The 21,123-nt window shown below is 41.2% G+C and overlaps 2 pseudogenes; both read left to right on the forward strand.

Moving 5' to 3' along the window:
• Positions 1 to 10,651: 10,651 nt before the first annotated feature.
• LOC138668167 (U2 spliceosomal RNA) lies at positions 10,652 to 10,825 on the forward strand (annotated as a pseudogene).
• Positions 10,826 to 19,794: 8,969 nt separating this feature from the next.
• On the forward strand, positions 19,795 to 20,009 carry LOC138668191 (U2 spliceosomal RNA; annotated as a pseudogene).
• The last annotated feature ends 1,114 nt before the right edge of the window (positions 20,010 to 21,123 follow it).

Here is a 21,123-nt window from a genome sequence, read left to right on the forward strand (position 1 = left end):
GTGCGGATTATCGGAAGTTCCGAATGATCAGGACTGGCCTCATGGACAGCACATATGGTCTGGGTCACATGTAAATAAAAATGATGGTGTGGGGATCCTGCTGGGGAACAAGCAGTACTGTATGGACAGTTATACAGTGGTGGAGGTGGGGCGGTGTATTATAGCTGTAATTAGGTATAGGGGGCTGCGGGTCAGAGTGGTGAATGTATATAGTCCTACTGCAAAGGAAGAGCGTCTTGTTCTGTTAGAGAAATTAGCTTTATTTTTGCCAGGAAAGATTCCTACAATTTTTGTTGGTGACTTTAATTGTGTCACAGATGATAGCGGTGATGTAACCGGGAAAAAATTATCTCATTTAATTTCTGATTTTTCTTTTTTAGATGCCGCAATGGTAAGTTCAGACAATCCACCACCTACGTATAAGGCAGACAGAGGGGGATTGAGTCAAGAATTGACAGGATGTTTTTTTCCAAAAATCTGGAATGTGTTAAGTTTGAACAAGGTTCGGTCCCCTTTTTCAGACCACGAGTACTTGAGGGGTCTGTTCCAAGAGAAGGGGAGGTTTGTGCATGGCAGGGGAGTATGGAAGCTGAATGTGAGGCTGCTGGAGGATGAAAGAGTGATGAGTGATTTTAAGAAGAAGTATGAAAGATGGGGGTACTGTAAAAATAGGTTTGCATGCGTGTTGGAATGGCGGGATTGGGTAAAGCAGGAAATTAAAAAATTCTTCAGAAAATGGGGCTATAAAAAAGCTGCCATGTATAGAAATAAGTTCAAAGATTTAAATATGCGGATTAAATGGCTGAGAAAATGCAGTATGTCTGGAATTGATGTGAATGACCTATTAGTGGAAGCAAAAAATGAGCTAAAATGTCTGATTGAGAGAAAGGGCAAAGAAATTATGTACAGGACAAAAATAGAACATCTGGAAAAAAATGAAAAATGTACCAGATATTTCTTCAAAAAAATGAATGGGAAAAAAACGGACATGGATGAGTTATTGGATGAGAATGATGAGAGTGTAACTGGGGAGGGTGTGATGAAGAAGGTAAAGGGTTTCTATGGCAGATTATATGACGAAAAATGGATTGACTCTGGATTGATGCCTGAACTGTTAGACGGTATGGAGAAAAAGTTAGATAAGGATGAATGTGAGGACCTGTGTGATGATGTGATTCTGGATGAGGTAATTAAGGTGGTGTTTAGTGCTCAGAAAAATAAAACACCAGGGAAAGATGGATTACCAATAGAATTGTATGTGAAAGCGTGGGAGTGCATGGGTGCGGATCTGACAGAAGTATGTAAGTATATGTGGGAGAATGGAGAACTGTGTGAATCAATGAAGGAAGGGGTGGTTGTGCTCATCTATAAAAAAGGGGTAAGGAAAAAATTGGGGAATTGGAGGCCAATTACACTACTATATTCGGACTATAAATTGTATAGTAAAATAATAGCGAATCGTATGCGTGAAGTAATTGGTAAAGTTGTGGAAGATGACCAAGTATGTGCTGTGCCTGGGAGATGTATAAATGACAACTTGATGTTGTTGAGAGATATACTGGGTGACTGCAAAGATAGGAAGCAGAAGTGTATGGTGTTGGCCTTGGATTTTGAGAAAGCTTTCGAGAGAGTGTCGCATGTGTTTATGTTTGAAGTGTTGGAAAAAATGGGTTTCCCCAAAAAAATTCTTAGATGGTGTGAGATGTCTGTATGAGGAGGTGTCGAGTGAAATTTTAGTGAATGGATGGTTGAGTGATAAATTCCTGATCAGGTCACGAGTCAGACAGGGGTGCCCTATGTCCCCTGTATTGTTTATCAGCATAATTGAACCATTGTTATGTATGATTAGAAGAGAAAAACTCATAAGAGGAATGTTAATACCTGGAAGTAAAGGAATGAATGCCAAGGTACTGGGATATATGGATGATGTGGTGATTGTGAGTGAGAGTATTGAGTCAATGAGTAGAGTGAAATTATTATTGGATTATTTCTGTGGTGCGTCTGCTTTTAGGGTAAATTGGGATAAATGTTGTTTTAAATGTTTTGGCGATAGTAGAATTAGGATGGACGGTGTGACATGTATGGAAGGACCAATAAAGGTGCTGGGTTGTATGGTTTAATGAGGATCTAAGGGGTACAGAAAGCTGGGATGAGTGTGGCTTAAGAATAGAGAAAAAGTTGAATTTTTGTCGTATGCGTGACCTGACATTGAATGGGAAGGTACTCATAATTAAGGCAGTAATACTGCCCATTTTACTGTATGTGGCTGGAGTTTTTCCATCTCCATACAAAAAATAAAAAGAGTACAAAAATTAATATTTACATTCTTTTGGGGTAGTAAAATAGAAAAATTAAAAAGAGAACACCTATATAAAACATGTGAGAATGGTGGTATGGATTTTCCAGAATTTGTTTTGAACCTCAATTATATTAAAACAGTGGTAGTCTTAATGGAAAAAAGAAACAAAGGGGCGTATATGGTACGATATATGGCTAGATGGATGTTGTATGGGTTATGTTGGGTGAAAAGAGATGGAAGCGTGCCTGTCGCCTTTAACCCCTTTCTGACATCGGACGTACTATCCCGTCCATGTGGGGTGGGCCCCTATGACCATGGACGGGATAGTACGTCCAGCGAGATCGGCGGCGCTCACGGGGGGAGCGTCGCCGATCGCGGCCGGGTGTCAGCTGCCTATCGCAGCTGACATCCGGCACTATGTGCCAGGAGCGGTCACGGACCGCCCCCGGCACATTAACCCCTGGCACACCGCGATCAAAGATGATCGCGATGTGCCGGCGGTGCAGGGAAGCACCGCGCAGGGAGGGGGCTCCCTGCGGGCTTCCCTGAGCCCCCCGCAGCAACGCGATGTGATCGCGTTGCTGCGAGGTTCTTACCTCCCTCCCTCCCTGCTCGAGCCCCGGATCCAAGATGGCCGCGGATCCGGGTCCTGCAGGGAGGGAGGTGGCTTCACAGAGCCTGCTCAGAGCAGGCACTGTGAAGGCTGCAGCGCTGCATGTCAGATCAGTGATCTGACAGAGTGCTGTGCAAACTGTCAGATCACTGATCTGTGATGTCCCCCCCTGGGACAATGTAAAAAAGTAAAAAAAAAAATTTTCAAATGTGTAAAAAAAAATAAAAAAAAATATTCCAAAATAATGAAAAAAAATATATATATTATTCCCATAAATACATTTCTTTATCTAAATAAAAAAAACAAAACAATAAAAGTACACATATTTAGTATCGCCGCGTCCGTAACAGCCTGACCTATAAAACTGGCCCACTAGTTAACCCCTTCAGTAAACACCGTAAGAAAAAAAAAAAAAAACGAGGCAAAAAACAACGCTTTATTACCATACCGCCGAATAAAAAGTGGAATAACACGCGATCAAAAAGACAGATATAAATAACCATGGTACCGCTGAAAACGTCATCTTGTCCCGCAAAAAATGAGCCGCCATACAGCATTATCAGCAAAAAAATTAAAAAGTTATAGTCCTGAGAATAAAGCGATGCAAAAATAATTATTTTTTCTATAAAATAGTTTTTATCGTATAAAAGCGCCAAAACATAAAAAAATGATATAAATGAGGTGTCGCTGTAATCGTACTGACCCGAAGAATAAAACTGCTTTATCAATTTTACCAAACGCGGAACGGTATAAACGCCTCCCCCAAAAGAAATTCATGAATAGCTGGTTTTTGGTAATTCTGCCTCACAAAAATCGGAATAAAAAGCGATCAAAAAATGTCACATGCCCGAAAATGTTACCAATAAAAACGTCAACTCGTCCCGCAAAAAACGAGACCTCACATGACTCTGTGGACCAAAATATAGAAAAATTATAGCTCTCAAAATATGGTAACGCAAAAAATATTTTTTGCAATAAAAAGCGTCTTTCAGTGTGTGACGGCTGCCAATCATAAAAATCCGCTAAAAAACCCGCTATAAAAGAAAATCAAACCCCCCTTCATCACCCCCTTAGTTAGGGAAAAATTTAAAAAATGTATTTATTTCCATTTTCCCATTAGGGCTAGGGTTAGAGTTAGGGCTAGGGTTAGGGCTAGGGTTAGGGCTAGGGTTAGGGCTAGGGTTAGGGTTAGGGTTAGGGCTAGGGTTAGGGCTAGGGTTAGGGTTAGGGCTAGCGTTAGGGTTAGGGTTAGGGCTAGGGTTAGGGTTAGGGTTGGGGCTACAGTTTGGGTTGGGGCTAAAGTTACAGTTGGGGTTTAGATTACATTTACGGTTGGGAATAGGGTTGGGATTAGGGTTAGGGGTGTGTCTGGGTTAGAGGTGTGGTTAGGGTTACTGTTGGGATTAGGGTTAGGGATGTGTTTGGATTAAGGTTTCAGTTATAATTGTGGGGTTTCCACTGTTTAGGCACATCAGGGGCTCTCCAAACGCGACATGGCGTCCGATCTCAATTCCAGCCAATTCTGCGTTAAAAAAGTAAAACAGTGCTTCTTCCCTTCCGAGCTCTCCCGTGTGCCCAAACAGGGGTTTACCCCAACATATGGGGTATCAGCGTACTCAGGACAAATAGGACAACAACTTTTGGGGTCCAATTTCTCCTGTTACCCTTGGGAAAATACAAAACTCGGGGCTAAAACATATTTTATGTGCGAAAAAAAAGGATTTTTTATTTTCACGGCTCTGCGTTATAAACTGTAGTGAAACACTTGGAGGTTCAAAGTTCTCACAACACATCTAGATTAGTTCCCTGGGGGGTCTAGTTTCCAATATGGGGTCACTTGTGGGGGGTTTCTACTGTTTAGGTACATTAGGGGTTCTGCAAACGCAATGTGACGTCTGCAGACCATTCCATCTAAGTCTGCATTCCAAATGGGGCTCCTTCCCTTCCGAGCCCTCCCATGCGCTCAAACGGTGGTTTCCCCCAACATACGGGGTATCAGCGTACTCAGGACAAATTGGACAACAACTTTTGGGGTCGAATTTCTCCTCTTACCCTCGGGAAAATACAAAACTGGGGGCTAAAAAATAATTTTGGGGGGAAAGATTTTTTTTTTTAATTTTCACGGCTCTGCGTTACAAACTGTAGTGAAACACTTGGGGGTTCAAAGCTATCACAACACATCTAGATGAGTTCCTTAGGGGGTCTAGTTTCCAAAATGGTGTCACTTGTGGGAGGTTTCTACTGTTTAGGTACATTAGGGGCTCTGCAAATGCAATGTGACACCTGCAGACCATTCCATCTAAGTCCTCATTCCAAATGGAGCTCCTTCCCTTCCGAGCCCTCCCATGCGCCCAAACAGTGGTTCCCCCCCACATATGGGGTATCAGCGCACTCAGGACAAATTGGACAACAAATTGTGGGGTCGAATTTCTCCTGTTACCCTCGGGAAAATACAAAACTGGGGGCTAAAAAATAATTTTTGTGGGAAAAAATTTTTGTTTTATTTTTACGGCTCTCCATTATAAACTTCTGTGAAGCCCTTGGTGAGTCAAAGCGCTCAGCACACATCTAGATAAGTTCCTAAGGGGGTCTACTTTCCAAAATGGTGTCACTGGTGGGGGGTTTCTACTGTTTAGGTACATTAGGGGCTCTGCAAACGCAATGTGACACCTGCAGACCATTCCATCTAAGTCTGCATTCAAATGGCACTCCTTCCCTTCTGAGCCCTCCCATGTGCCCAAACAGTGGTTCCCCCCACATATGGTGTATCATCGCACTCAGGACAAATTGGGCAACAAATTTTGGGGTCCAATTTCTCCTGTTACCCTCAGGAAAATACAAAACTGGGGGCTAAAAAAATAATTTTTGTGGGAAAAAAATTTTGTTTTATTTTTACGGCTCTGCATTATAAACTTCTGTGAAGCACTTGGTGGGTCAAAGTGCTCACCACACCTCTAGATAAGTTCCTTAGGGGGTCTACTTTCCAAAATGGTGTCATTTGTGGGGGGTTTCAATGTTTAGGCACATCAGTGGCTCTTCAAACGCAACATGGCGTTCTATCTCAATTCCTGTCAATTTTGCTTTGAAAAGTCAAACGGCGCTCCTTCCCTTCCGAGCTCTCCCATCCGCCCAAACAGTGGTTTACCCCCACATATGGGGTATCAGCGTATTCAGGACAAATTGTACAACAACTTTTGGGGTCCAATTTCTTCTCTTACCCTTGGGAAAATAAAAAATTGGGGGCGAAAAGATAATTTTTGTGAAAAAATATGATTTTTTATTTTTACGGTTCTACATTATAAACTTCTGTGAAGCACTTGGTGGGTCAAAGTGCTCACCACACCTCTAGATAAGTTCCTTAGGGGGTCTACTTTCCAAAATGGTATCACTTGTGGGGGGTTTCAATGTTTAGGCACATCAGTGGCTCTTCAAACGCAACATGGCGTCCCATCTCAATTCCTGTCAATTTTGCATTGAAAAGTCAAACGGCGCTCCTTCCCTTCCGAGCTCTCCCATCCGCCCAAACAGTGGTTTACCCCCACATATGGGCTATCAGCGTACTCAGGACAAATTGTACAACAACTTTTGGGGTCCAATTTCTTCTCTTACCCTTGGGAAAATAAAAAATTGGGGGCGAAAAGATAATTTTTGTGAAAAAATATGATTTTTTATTTTTACGGTTCTACATTATAAACTTCTGTGAAGCACTTGGTGGGTCAAAGTGCTCACCACACCTCTAGATAAGTTCCTTAGGGGGTCTACTTTCAAAAATAGTGTCAATTGTGGGGGGTTTCAATGTTTAGCCACATCAGGGGCTCTCCAAACGAAATATGGCGTCCCATCTCAATTCCAGTCAATTTTGCATTGAAAAGTCAAATGGCACTCCTTCGCTTCCGAGCTCTGCCATGCGCCCAAACAGTAGTTTACCCCCACATGTGGGGTATTGGCATACTCAGGACAAATTGTACAACAATGTTTGGGGTCCATTTTCTCCTGTTACCCTTGGTAAAATAAAACAAATTGGAGCTGAATTAAATTTTTTGTGAAAAAAAGTTAAATGTTCATTTTTATTTAAACATTCAAAAAATTCCTGTGAAGCACCAGAAGGGTTAATAAACTTCTTGAATATGGTTTTGAGCACCTTGAGGGGTGTAGTTTTTAGAATGGTGTCACACTTGGGTATTTTCTATCATATAGACCCCTCAAAATGACTTCAAATGAGATGTGGTCCCTAAAATAAAATGGTGTTGTAGAAATGAGAAATTGCTGGTCAACTTTTAACCCTTATAACTCCCTAACAAAAAAAATGTTGGTTCCAAAATTGTGCTGATGTAAAGTAGACATGTGGGAAATGTTACCTATTAAGTATTTTGTGTGACATATCTCTGTGATTTAATTGCATAAAAATTCAAAGTTGGAAAATTGCGAAATTTTCATAATTTTCGCCAAATTTCCGTTTTTTTCACAAATAAACGCAGGTACTATCAAAGAATTTTTACCATTGTCATGAAGTACAATATGTCACGAGAAAACAATGTCAGAATCACCAGGATCCATTAAAGCGTTCCAGAGTTATAACCTCATAAAGGGACAGTGGTCAGAATTGTAAAAATTGGCCCGGTCATTAACGTGCAAACCACCCTTGGGGGTAAAGGGGTTAAGTGTCCTGTGTGGTATGACGTGATTGAGAGGTTTATTAGGAAGAATGATTTATTGGCTGTGTCTATGAATGATCTTAAAAAACCAAAAGAAGTAAGGAAAAAAATTAGAGCAAATGAGATTGAATGTAACATCAAGGATTTGAGGTTTAATGAGGTAACGGATACATGGAAAAAGTTGGGCACATGTGGAATGTCAAATAAACAGAAGGATGTAGTATGGATGGCCATGCATGATATACTGCCTGTAAGAGAGGTGCAAAAAAGAAGGGATTTGATTAGAACGAATGTATGTCCGAGAGATGGGTGCGGTGCGAGTGAAACTGTGAGACATGTGATGTGGGACTGTGATTATGCGTATAGTGTGTGGAAAGGTGTGGGTGGTCTTTGTAAAGAACTAGCAGGTGTGAGTTACATTAATTGGAGGGTAGCAATGTTTGGAATGGGGGCATGTGGTAAGATGAATGATAGAATTTTATGGCTGATAATGGTATGTGTAATGGAAAGCTTATGGGATGTGAGAAATTTGGGATTATTCAAAAGAAAAATGATTCCTGTAAATGATTGCATAAGGATAATACTATCTAGATTATATGTGATATACAAATGGGACATGATAAACTACCATAGAAAAAACACGATCAAAAATACCCAACAAAGTTTGTAATGAAATTTTTTTTTACAAATACTTTATTAAATATGAATAAAACAGGATATTTACCAAGGCCAGGGAGGGAAGCAAAGAACACTCAGGCCACAATGTGCACCAGGAAACGGCAGGGGTACAGGCATGTGGAACATAGAAGTAGTAGCAATCAATGTCATAGTTCCAAAAGAGGACTCAGATGAAATCTATTCAAAAACTCTATCACGTCACTCCTCTAATTGTAGTAGGGTGCTCAGAGAAGGGATGCCACCCCTATATCCAGACAATGAAAAAAATCCGGCACTCCAAAATTATTATATTTTATTTATTTTTAATCCAGTTTCAACGTAACATTTCGGCCAATCGTGACCTTCATCAGACGCAGTATGCAGAAACTGTCATGACCACCATAAGTGTAATGAATATGACTCCGTCAGGAGTTCGCAAATGTGTCCGGTGATCCGCAACGGTGATCCGCAGCTTGCGGTGAAAGAAATGTCTGCACCTGCATAAACCGAGCAGAAGAGAGGTGGATGGTTGCTAAATAAAATAAATAAAAGAGTTAAAAACAAAGGATCCGTGGCCGTAGCCTGAGTCAGAAATTGGCATGTTGTGAGACAAGGTGGATCTGGGCCTTGGATACGGTCCAGCCCAAAGGGTTAAATGAAACAATTAGCTTTGTTCCTTTTCTATGAGGTAGTCCTCTCTCTCCGGGCCTATATTGTATTGTGTTTTATATGGCTTCCACTGTATATGTGTACACGTAGGCGTTTTCTTTGTTTTTAACTCATTTATTTATTTTATTTAGCAACCATCCACCTCTCTTCTGCTCGGTTTATGCACTGCTGTAAATCCCTTTGGACATTTTTTGCACTACTGTATGGATTGGTCATCGTCCTTACTTTTCATATGTGGCTCTTAGAATATCTGGATTTGTCTTCAAATATCATGTTTATGTATTGTTGCCATCTGTTTATTCTGATGTGATATTGTACATGATTGTTGTATATCTATAATTATGATGGATCTATATGCATAGAATTTATGGTGCTAGGTAATATGACATTTTATTACACATATGTGCTGCTTTGATGTTTTCATCTGTATTATCTTAGATCGGACGTAATACATTTTGTGCCAATTTCATTATACCACATACTTCTTGCATACTTTGCCGCCGTAACACATTCCTCTTATTATGCCCATCACCAAGACACGTGCGCGCCGCGGTGCTCGGTCCGCTGTCAGGCTTCTGGCGTCTTTCTTCGCTGTGGAGTGAGGGATTTTCCCTCCCTCCTGGCGTCAGACGTCGGCGCCGCCCAGCGTCCTGTGTTACCTTGGTGATGTACGCGTCATCATTGGTGGATGGGACTTAGACGTGGCGGCCATGCGAGGGTATGTTCTAAAGGCGGTTGATGCCCTATTATGATAAGATGTCAGCGCGGCTTAGCGTTAGACATTGCCATGGCAACATGGGTAATGTGCGCACTTGTGACATCACCTTTTCAGCACATACTGATCGCTATCTTACTATTCAGCTGGTGCACTGTGCAGTGATTGGCGGTTGTTTGCTATTTTATGTCTGTCACTTCCCCTTACCTGTTACCCCTTGAGAAAGGCTCATCACGCCGAAACGCGCGTCAGGGTGGGTACACGCTGTGGACCGTGGTTTTTCCGTGCCTGCGCAGGTAATTATGTTTAATTAAAATAGCAGCCACTGTTGTTGTATTTTTTAGATACATTCCTTATGAGGGTATTTCCTTCCTGCTATGGCCGGCTATTGGTTTATATGTACCCTTCTTGGTGCAACGGATTAGATTTCATCTGAGTCCTCTTTTGGAACTATGACATTGATTGTTACTACTTCTATGGTCCACATGCCTGTACCCCTGCCATTTCCTGGTGCACATTGTGGCCTGAGTGTTCTTTGCTTCCCTCCCTGGCCTTGCTAAATATCCTGTTTTATTCATATTTAATAAAGTATTTGTAAAAAAATTTTTCATTACAAACTTTGTTGGGTGTTTTTGATCGTGTTTTTTCTATGGTAGTTTATCTTTAGGTAGCGATTATCCCATAGATATATCCGTTATGGCCCTTTAATTAAATTGGACTATATGTTACTTGCTCTTAACTGTTATATGGGCATGCTTCTCATGAAGCTGTGGCTTTCATAAATGGGACAAGAGTAGAGGTGGTGAAGGATTGGACGCTGAAGGCATCTGGAAGGTCTTAAAATGGCATTATCTGGTGAAGTACCAGTAGCTACAGGACCCTAATATGTGCATTATTGTAATTATATACTTGATTTCTGTTCCTGGTTTTGAAAACTTTTTGAAGTAATAAATAAAGAATAACCATGATGATGAGTTATATTTAAGCAACAACAATGATGGTTTTTAGAAGACTTACATACTGTTGTTTATAAAACAACCTGAATGGTTTTTTTTATACAAAAATCTGTTCTTATCAGTTTAATATCTGATACGTTCCCTATTTGGGGACCATATATTAAATGGATTTTTAGAATAGGGAGCTGGAAATGGAGCTTGCTCTGTCCACTACATGCATTGACACGTTATTGCAGTATCTCCGGGAACAGTGCACTCCTCTGATCCGGTTTCCAAAAACAGATTGAATTGAAATCAAGCGCAAGTTGTCATTTAACCCTTTATGAGAATTCTTTTCAGGGTCAAAGAAGCACGTTTCAGATGCCAAATGTAGCATTTTGCTCAATTTCACTGGACCATTTACAACATTTTCTTTGCCTTGCCTGCCTTGCTTTCACCTATGTATGTCAAGCATTGTATTGCATCCAATATGCAATCAATCAATCAGTCTTTGCTGGTTGCAACAGGTGTGTTAAGCTGTAGGCCAGAATTAGGCCTTTGTAACAGTGTTGCAAATATATTGTGCTATCTACAAAATTAGGCCCCTGCTGTCAGTATTAAGTGTTTAAATTGAAGTATCCTATGAGTAGTTCGGCCATACATACTACATTTGTGACCGCATGCATGAATTCTTTTGTAAAACATTGGCTCCCTCTAGTGGACCACTGACTTTTTTTTATGTGGTGTATGACATGTAATTAAATAAAAAAGGAAAAATGTGGTCTGTGCTGATCTTGAATATGCTTGTCTTGTCCATCTACACGTGTGAGTAGTATTCTAATGCTTTTGACCAATCAGGTGCGCTGCCTGCAGTAGATAGAATCTGAGCACGGAACCTTCACGTGCTGTCACAATGAGCCTACGGAACCCTCCCGTTTCACAATGGGCCCTTGGCCTATAACAGGCAGTGTAAAATGGCTGCTGTCTTAAGTCTGCTGCCTGAGCGCAGCAGACCACATGGTAGGAGGGGGTCTACGCCCAGCTTCAGTAGAGCTGGGAAGACAACTGCTCGCCTGTCTGTGAGGGTGTGTTAAAATAGGAGGCAGAGTTATGCAGATTAAGCAAAACACGTTGTTCACAGACTGAACACATGCAGAGTTTCTGGAAATGTCTTCCCTGCGGCAATCTTTTGCTATGTCTCCACAATGGGTGTCAGTTGTAGGCCTTGGTGCGGCCAAAGTGGCAAACCATTTCAGGCCATCGCTTCTCGGCCTTTTGGCTAAGATCAAGTGTAAGATTTTCTTGCATTTGGTTGAAGTTCTTTAGGTGCCTGGGGTACCCCGCCTCTCGGTCTTGGGTGCGGGTCCCACTCTTGTAGTGGGATCCAATCCCTTGTCGCTATTTGGAGGTGGGCTTAGTCCCTAGGCAACGGGTTGCGATTGCCTTAGCCAGGTAGTCCTTGGATTACTTGGTGCCTTTCCTTGTTGCGGAACACCCCCGTTTGTTGTTGCGGAACACCCCCGTTTGTTTACCTGTAGCCATGGATTCTGATCCTGGTGATGTTCCAGCCTATGCCCTTCTAAATCATACAGATCGGATCTATTTTGAAAAAGGTGGAGGAGATGGCCGTGGACTTAAGTTTGTGGTTGGCAATGTGCTTGAGCAGGCTCTTTCAGTCCGGAAGCACGAAATCCTGGCCATCCAGGACTATCCGAGGCATGGTATCTACGATGTGACTTTCAGCAGAGAAGGTATCCATCAGCATGTTTGCAACCAGGTCATCTCCCCTGATAAGATTATCTGGAAAAACCCTGACCTTAATGGGGTAAAATTTGCCATCCATGAATTGGAAGAGACCAGGCTCTTAATTGTTAAAATTATTCACCTCATTTGCAAGAGAGCGAAATCGGAAGATACCTGTTGGGTTTCTTCAAAAAAGTAAATTGTTTAGGAAAGGTTTTGAATGAATGCAGCATTTGGACCTCCAAATGGAGATACGTGGTGACCTGTGTGAAAAATGCCTCAAAACCTGGAGGAGTAGATTTACCACCAGCTCGTTTTAAAATTGGCGACCTCTATTTTAATGGCATGCCGTCCTTCTGTAGGAAATGTAAGCTATATGGGCATTCAAATTGTGACCCTACCTATGCAAAATGTGGGAGCCAGGAACATAAAACTGAGCAATGCCAGACAGAGAGTATGTGTACAAATTGTCTTGCAAAAGATCATTCTTTTTCCTTTTGTCCTAACAGAAACAACACAAAAGGAGCGCAACCTGAGAAGGAAAAAGCCTCCGGCCCCCTGCCAACCCTCGGCTGGTTCTGCTGTCCCCGAGACAAAGGAGGGTGAGGAGGAGTCGATGGATGAGTCAAATGAGGTACCTGGTACAGGTGAGGATGGCTATACCGAAGTGAGGAACGAGAAAGAGAGACACAGGAGGGAACGGCAGAAGGAGAGCAGGCAGCAGAAAGGGGACCCTGCAGAGGGTACAGCTGCTTCTGCCAAAAGCCAACCTTGTCTCTGCGATCTTCTGGGACGGCTCATGGGCGCGAAAAATTGGACTCAAAAGGGCGGAAAGTCCAGGAGAAGACAGGTGGTGCATCAAGGGAAGTACCCCCACAGGAACCCCCTGATGGAGGTGGGAAACCCGAGGAGATGCCCATAGAGGAGCAGGATACCCCACCCTCTTCAGAGATAGAGAGGAGGACTGGGGTGGCTGCCTCAGTTGTTCCTGTAACTCTGGTCAGAGGACAGCCGGCACCTGAGCTCAATCTGACCCCTCCGATTGGTCACCCGGAGGGGGGCCAGTGGGAGATCAGGAGCAGGGATGGGAGTCGGCCTACCTGACAAGTAAGGTGTTATTTATGGAGAATGAGCTCGTCCCGGATAGTATATTGCCATCCGAAGCCCTGTCTGATGGAGAGTCCTCTGTGGTCTCTTCCCTCGTGACCATCGGAGACAAGACCGAACCCTCCGATATGGACATATAAACCAGCTTAGGTAAGAGTTTTTGAATTCCGTACCTTTTATTTTCTCTTATGGCGGTGATTTCCAGAATTTCCCTCAATGCTAGAGGGATTAAAATAAAACCCAGGAGGTTGGCGCTCTTGGAGTTTTTGTACACCTTGTCTGCATCAGTTATTTTCTTACAGGAATGCAATATTCCACATTCTTTAAATTATAACAAGTATAAAACAGATTGGACACATGGACCCTCAGTGTGGTCAGGATCAAATGAATCCAGGTCAGCAGGGGTCACCATTCTTTTTAAAGGTAATGTTTTTATTGACTCGGTTCAGGAGGTTTTACCAGTCAGGATTTTATTGGTTAAAGCTTTTATTGATGGTTTTAAATGGCAGTTTTTAAATTTTTATGGATCTACTGAGAGCAATGAAAGAGCAAAAATGTTAGAAATGTTACCCCTTTTTATTAATGACTCTCTGATCCTCTTATTTTAGCAGGCGATTTTAATTGTATTATGGGTGGGGAGAAAAGATTCTCCAATGCGGTAAGCAGGAACTATGATAAAACCTCTTTTATGCTCAGAAATGTTGTGCAGGATTTTAAACTCACTGATTTTTTAAGGAATGCAATATGAATCTCCCTGCTGAAGAGTGGGTAACCTGGAGCAATGTGAACTGTAGCTCCAGAATTGATTTTATTTTTTGTTCTAATTCCATACTGCCTTTTAAATGTGAGCTTTTAACCAATGTTTTTTCAGACCATAAACTTTTACTTTTTAATGTTAAATATGATGATTTTAAGAAAAAAGGTAAAAGTGCCTGGAAGCTGAATGTCTCTCACTTAGATGATCCAGAAATTTTAACCAGTTTTACGGAATTTTATACAAACTACAAACAAATTAGAGATCCCCATACCCCTATTAGTAGGTGGTGGGAAAAAATGAAGAAAAATATTAAAGATTTCTTTATTAAAGCTGGAGTACAAAAAGCTAAAGAAAAGAGAGAGATTTACAACCTCCTAAATACCCGACTGCAAACCCTCTATAAACTACGAGATCACGACATTGATGTGGATAAAGATATTTGCAATCTTAAAACTGAAATATCAAGATGCTTGGAACAAAGGGGGAAGCAATCTTTTACTCTAAAGTCAAGCATATAGAAGAAAATGAAACCTGTTCCCGTTATTTCTTTAAAAATATGGTAGGAAAAGGGGTATTTATTAATTCTTTGGAGGGAGAAAATGAAATAGAGGGAATTTTAAATAAAGTCCACCAATTTTATGCTGACCTTTTTAATACAAAAGTTATAGACAATAGTTTTATGGAAAGCTCTATTGAGGAAATCACAACCATTTTACACCCAGTGTCACAAACCTTCTTTTTGCAGGACCTGAGCAAGGAAGAGGTGGCTGAAACAGTGAAAAGTTTTAAAACAGGAAAAGTCCCCGGGCCAGACGGTATTCCTATAGAATTTTATTCCACATTTTATGAGCTTTTACAAGAAGATCTTTTAAATATTTTAAGTGAGGTTTTTAATACAAAAACTCTCCTCACCTCTTGGAAAAAGGGTGAGGTCTCCCTTATATATAAGAAAGGGGACAAATCGGACATAAAAAATTGGAGACCAATAACCCTTTTAAATTGTGATTATAAAATAATGGCCAAAATTTGTGCAAATAGACTCAAAAAAGTGGTGGGAAATATAATACATCCTAACCAGGTCTGTGGTATACCAGAGAGAAGCATATGGGAAAACCTAAATCTAATTAAAGACATAATTGATGACACTAAATCAAGGGGAGGTATTTGTGCTCTTGAGCCCCTGCTCTGTACGCTGAGGAGGGATAAACAAATCCATCGAATCCCACTGCCTGGTGGAGGGGGTCTGGAGGCTAAAGTCACAGGATATATGGATGATGTAGCCATAATATGCAGGGATTCTCCTTCTATACAAAAAGCATTAAGGCAGGTGGAGTCTTTTTGCTGTGGGTCTGGTTTTAAGTTAAATTTTAACAAAAGTTCTATTTTTAAGGTTGGCAATGTGGTTTTAACAGATATCCAAGTTCCTGAGAGGGACTCTGTTCAAGTTTTAGGTGTAATTTTTAATGAAGAAAATAAAGGCACAGAAAGCTGGAATATGGTGGCTCAGAAGGTAAACCATAAGTTGTGTATGTGGAATCTGAGAAAAATGACTATGGAGGGGAAAATTTTAATTATTAAAATGGTCATATTGCTGCTTTTATTGTATTTAAGCCTGGTCTTCCCTCCTACAAACTGCATTTTTAACAAAATAATCAAACCTTGTGTTACCTTTTATTGGAGTTCCAAGATGGAAAAACTAAAAAGAGAGCTGGTGGTAAAATCCAAAAGTAAAGGTGGTAAAGATTTCCCGGATTTTAGAGCTTTTGTTTTAATCCGTTTCTTTGTCCTGTGTTTTAATTCCCTTTTTAAAAATAGTTACTGGTCATATTTTATCCGTTTTAACATTGGGTTTTTTATGAGACGCCTTGGGTGGTTTGAAACAGTTTTAAATTCCCCATATGCTTTTAACATACCCGAAAGCTATAAAATCTTAGGTACCATTGTTAATACATATGACCTAAAGGGTAAAACAGAGAGGCCCTAGGGGACAGCTCTTAAAGGGCCTCAAAGGGAAAGAACAAGTGACATAGATCGGAAATTTTAATGAACCCAAGTGTTTAGAGATATGGGAAAATGTTAATGCCTCGTATCTTTTTAATTCTCAGAAGGACCTGGCCTGGAGCTGTGTGCATGATTGTCTTCCATGCCGAGCATTCCAGCACCGAAGAAGACTCGTGAGATCCGCCAAATGCCAAAGAGAGGAGTGCCAAGGAGAAGAAACAGTGCTGCGCATTCTTTGGACTTGTCAATTCACAAGACAGATATGGACAAGATTTTTTCCTTTGCTCCAGAAAGTGACTGATTTAAGAGACTTAAGTTTTGAGACTGTTTTATTTGGTTACATAGAATGCCCCAACACAAGTAAGAGGACCATTGCATGGAAGACAATCAGCACCATTAAGGAAGCTCCATGGAAGGCCAGGAACATCCTTCTTTTTAACCCCTTTCTGCCACTGGACGTACTATTCCGTCCATGTGGGGTGGGCCCTACTTCCCAAGGATGGAATAGTACGTCCAGCGCGATTGGCTGCGCTCTCGCAGCTGACATTCGGTGCTATGTGCCAGGAGTGGTCATGGACCGCCCCCGGCACATTAACTCCCGGCACACCGTGATCAAACATGATCGCGGTGTGCCGGCGGTACAGGGAAGCATCGCGCAGGGAGGGGGCTTCTCTGAGACCCCCGCAGCAACGCGATGTGATCGCGTTGCTGCGAGGGTCTCCTTACCTCCCTCCCTGCTCCAGGCCCGGATCCAAGATGGCCGTGGCATCCGGGTCCTGCCGGGAGGGAGGTGGCTTACCAAGTGCCTGCTCAGAGAAGGGCTTGGTAAGCCTGCACAGCTCTCAGCATCCGGGTCCTGCCGGGAGGGAGGTGGCTTACCAAGTGCCTGCACAGCTCTCAGCTTTTCAGCTTTGCTGTTCAAACTGTCAGATCACCGATCTGTGATGTCCCCCCGGGGACAAAGTAAAAAAGTTTTTAAAAAAATTTCCACACATGTAAAAAAAAAAAAAAAATTCCTAAATATTGAAAAAAAAATATTATTCCCATAAATACATTTATCTAAAATAAAAAAATGAAACAAAAGTACACATATTTAGTATCGCCGCGTCCGTAACGACCCAACCTATAAAACTGGCCCACTAGTTAACCCCTTCAGTAAACCCAATAAGAAAAACAAAACGAGGCAAAAAACAACACTTTATTATCATACCAACGAACAAAAAGTGGAATAACACGCAATCAAAAAGACAGATATAAATAACCATGGTACTGCTGAAAGCGTTATCTTGTGCCGCAAAAAATGAGCCGCCATACAGCATCATCAGCAAAAAAATAAAAAATTTATAGTCCTCAGAATAAAGCGATGCAAAAATAATTATTTTTTTCTATAAAATAGTTTTTATCGTATGAAAGTGCCAAACATAAAAAAAGATCTAAATGAGGTATCGCTGTAAACGTACTGACCCGAAGAATAAAATTGCCTTATCAATTTTACCAAACGTGGAACGGTATAAACGCCTCCCCCAAAAGAAATTCATGAATAGCTGGTTTTTGGTTATTCTGCCTCTCAAAAATCGGAATAAATAGCGATCAAAAAATGTCACATGCCCGAAAATGTTACCAATAAAAACGTCAACTCGTCCCGCAAAAGACAAGACCTCACATTACTCTGTGGACCAAAATATGGAAAAATTATAGCTCTAAAAATGTGGTAACGCCAAAAATATTTTTTGCAATAAAAAGCGTCTTTTAGTGTGTGACGGCTGCCAATCATAAAAATCCGCTAAAAACCCCACTATAAAAGTAAATCAAACCCCCCTTCATCACCCCCTTAGTTAGGGAAAAATTAAAAAATTAAAAAAATGTATTTATTTCCATTTTCCAATTAGGGTTAGGACTAGGGTTAGGGCTAGGGTTAGGGTTGGGGCTAGGGTTAAGGCTACAGTTAGGGTTGGGGCTAAAGTTAGCATTGGGGCTAAAGTTAGGGTTAGGGTTTGGATTACATTTACGGTTGGGATTAGGGTTAGGGGTGTGTATGGGTTAGAGGTGTGGTTAGGCTTACCGTTGGAATTAGGGTTAGGGGTGTGTTTGGATTAGGGTTTCAGTTATAATTGGGGGCTTTCCACTGTTTAGGCACATCAGGGGCTCTCCAAACGCGACATGGTGTCCGATGTCAATTCCAGCCAATTCTGCGTTGAAAAAGTAAAACAGTGCTCTTTCCCTTTCGAGCTCTCCCGTGTGCCCAATAGGGGTTTACCCCAACATATGGGGTATCAACGTACTCAGGACAAATTGGACAACTGTTGGGGTCCAATTTCTCCTATTACCCTTGGGAAAATACAAAACTGGGGGCTAAAAAATAATTTTTGTGGGAAAAAATTGTTTTATTTTTACGGCTCTGCATTATTAACTGTAGTGAAGCCCATGGTGGGTCAAAGTGCTCACCACACCTCTAGATAAGTTCCCTAGGGGGTCTACTTTCCAAAATGGTGTCACTTGTGGGGGGTTTCAATGTTTAGGCTCATCAGTGGCTCTCCAAACGCAACATGGTGTCCCATCTCATTTGCAGTCAATTTTGCATTGAAAAGTCAAATGGCGCTCCTTCGCTTCCGAGCTTTGTCATGCGCCCAAACAGTAGTTTACCCCCACATGTGGCATATCGGCATACTCAGGACAAATTGTACAACAACATTTGGGGTCTATTTTCTCCTGTTACCCTTGGTAAAATAAAACAAATTGGAGCTGAAGTAAATTTTTTGAAATTTTGAAAAAAAGTTAAATGTTCATTTTTATTTAAACATTCCTAAAATTCCTGTGAAACACCTGAAGGGTTAATAAACATCTTGAATGTGGTTTTGAGCACCTTGAGGGGTGCAGTTTTTAGAATGGTTTCACACTTGGGTATTTTCTATCATATAGACCCCTCAAAATGACTTCAAATGAGATGTGGTCCCTAAAAAAATGGTGTTGTAAAAATGAGAAATTGCTGGTCAACTTTTAACCCTTATAACTCCCTAACAAAAAAAAAATGTTGGTTCCAAAATTGTGCTGATGTAAAGTAGACATGTGGGAAATGTTATGTATTAAGTATTTTGTGTGACATATCTCTGTGATTTAATTGCATAAAAATTCAAATTTGGAAAATTGCGAAATTTTCAACATTTTTGCCAAATTTCCGTTTTTTTCACAAATAAACGCAGATAATATTAAAGAAATTTTACCTCTATCATGAAGTACCATATGTCACGAGAAAACAGTGTCAGAATCCCTGGGATCCATTGAAGCGTTCCAGAGTTATAACCTCATAAAGGGACAGTGGTCAGAATTGTAAAAATTGGCCCGGTCCATAACGTGCAAACCACCTTTGGGGGTAAAGGGGTAAAACATGATGTTTTATCTGTGAAAGACGTTTTATCATTGGCTTTTAGTGAGATGTATATTTATTATTTATTGGACAAGAAAAATAATTTTTTATTGTCAAAGCAATGGATGGTAGAAGAGTGGAATACCATAATTTGAATGCCACCATTAATGCGAATTATTGGCCGATGACGGTATATTACTTGTCTTTTACTGCATGTAACATTGGAAAAAAAATGCTTTAAATATGTAATACACTGTATACATACATCTTTTATCTGTAATTGCCTTTAAAACTTTAATAAACGGGTGTACCTAAATGTGGGTACTTCCAAGTTAAAAAAAAAATCTGTTCTTATTTTAATATCTGATACGTCCCCTATTTGGGGACCATATATTAAATGGATTTTTAGAACAGGGAGCTGGAAATGGAGCTTGCTCTGTCCACTCCACGCATTGACCCGTTATTGCAGTATCTCCGGGAACAGTGCACCCCCTCTCTGATCCGGTTTCCAAAAACAGATTGAATTGAATTGAAATCAGCACAGCAAGTTGTCATTTAACCCTTTATGAGAATTCTTTTCAGGGTCAAAGGAGCACGTTTCAGATGGCAAATGTAGCAATTTGCTCAATTTCACTGGACCATTTGCAACATTTCCTGTGCCTTGCTTTCACCTATGCATGTTCAGCATTGGATTGCATCCAATATGCAATCAATCAATCAATCAATCTTTGCTGGTTGCAACAGGTGTGTTAAGATGTAGGCCCGAATGAGGCCTTTGTAACAGTGTTGCTAATATATTGTGCCATCTATAAAATTTGGCCCCTGCTGTCTGTCAGTATTAAGTGTTTAAATTGAAGTATCCTACGAGTAGTTCGGCCATACATACATACTACATTTGTGACCGCATGCACGAATTCCTTTGTAAAACATTGGCTCCCTCTTGTGGGCCACTGACTTTTAATTATGTGGTGTATGATATGTATTTAAATAAAAAAGGAAAAATGGGGTCTGTGCTGATCTTGAATATGCTTGTCTTGTCCATCTACACCTGTGTGAGTAGTATTCTAATGCTTTTGACCAATCAGGTGCACTGCCTGCAGTAGATAGAATCTGTGCACGGAACCTTTACCTGCTGTCACAATGGGGCCTTTAGCCATTGACTCCGGAACTCTCACGTATCACAATGGGCTCTGGGCCTATCTAAGGCAGAGTAAAATGGCACCGTCTTCAGTCTGCTGCTGTGACAGCAGCAGACCACATGGTAGGGGGATTCTGTGCCAGCTTCAGGAGAGCTGGGAAAACAACTGCTAGCCTGTCTGGTTTTTGAATTACACTCTCGCTCTGCCTGTTTCTTGAATAGGCCTCCTTACCTTGACAAGTCAGCTGGTATGTCACTCTCCATCAGGAGAAACGTTACCCCTTAGACCCCAGTCCAGTGCCTCTCACCTAGCCAAATCAGTTCTCTTGCTTCGCACTGACGAGGGCCAAGAGCCCCAAACACCGTGTCTGCGAATTGAGATACTGATTTGGCTCCTAAGTCATATTGCACGACTCGTTAATGAGTTGATTGTGACTTGTAGGATCGCTACTTACAACAGGTGCTGCTAT

Source organism: Ranitomeya imitator, chromosome 2 (assembly GCF_032444005.1).
Source record: "Ranitomeya imitator isolate aRanImi1 chromosome 2, aRanImi1.pri, whole genome shotgun sequence".
NCBI classification, from domain to species: Eukaryota; Metazoa; Chordata; class Amphibia; order Anura; family Dendrobatidae; genus Ranitomeya; species Ranitomeya imitator.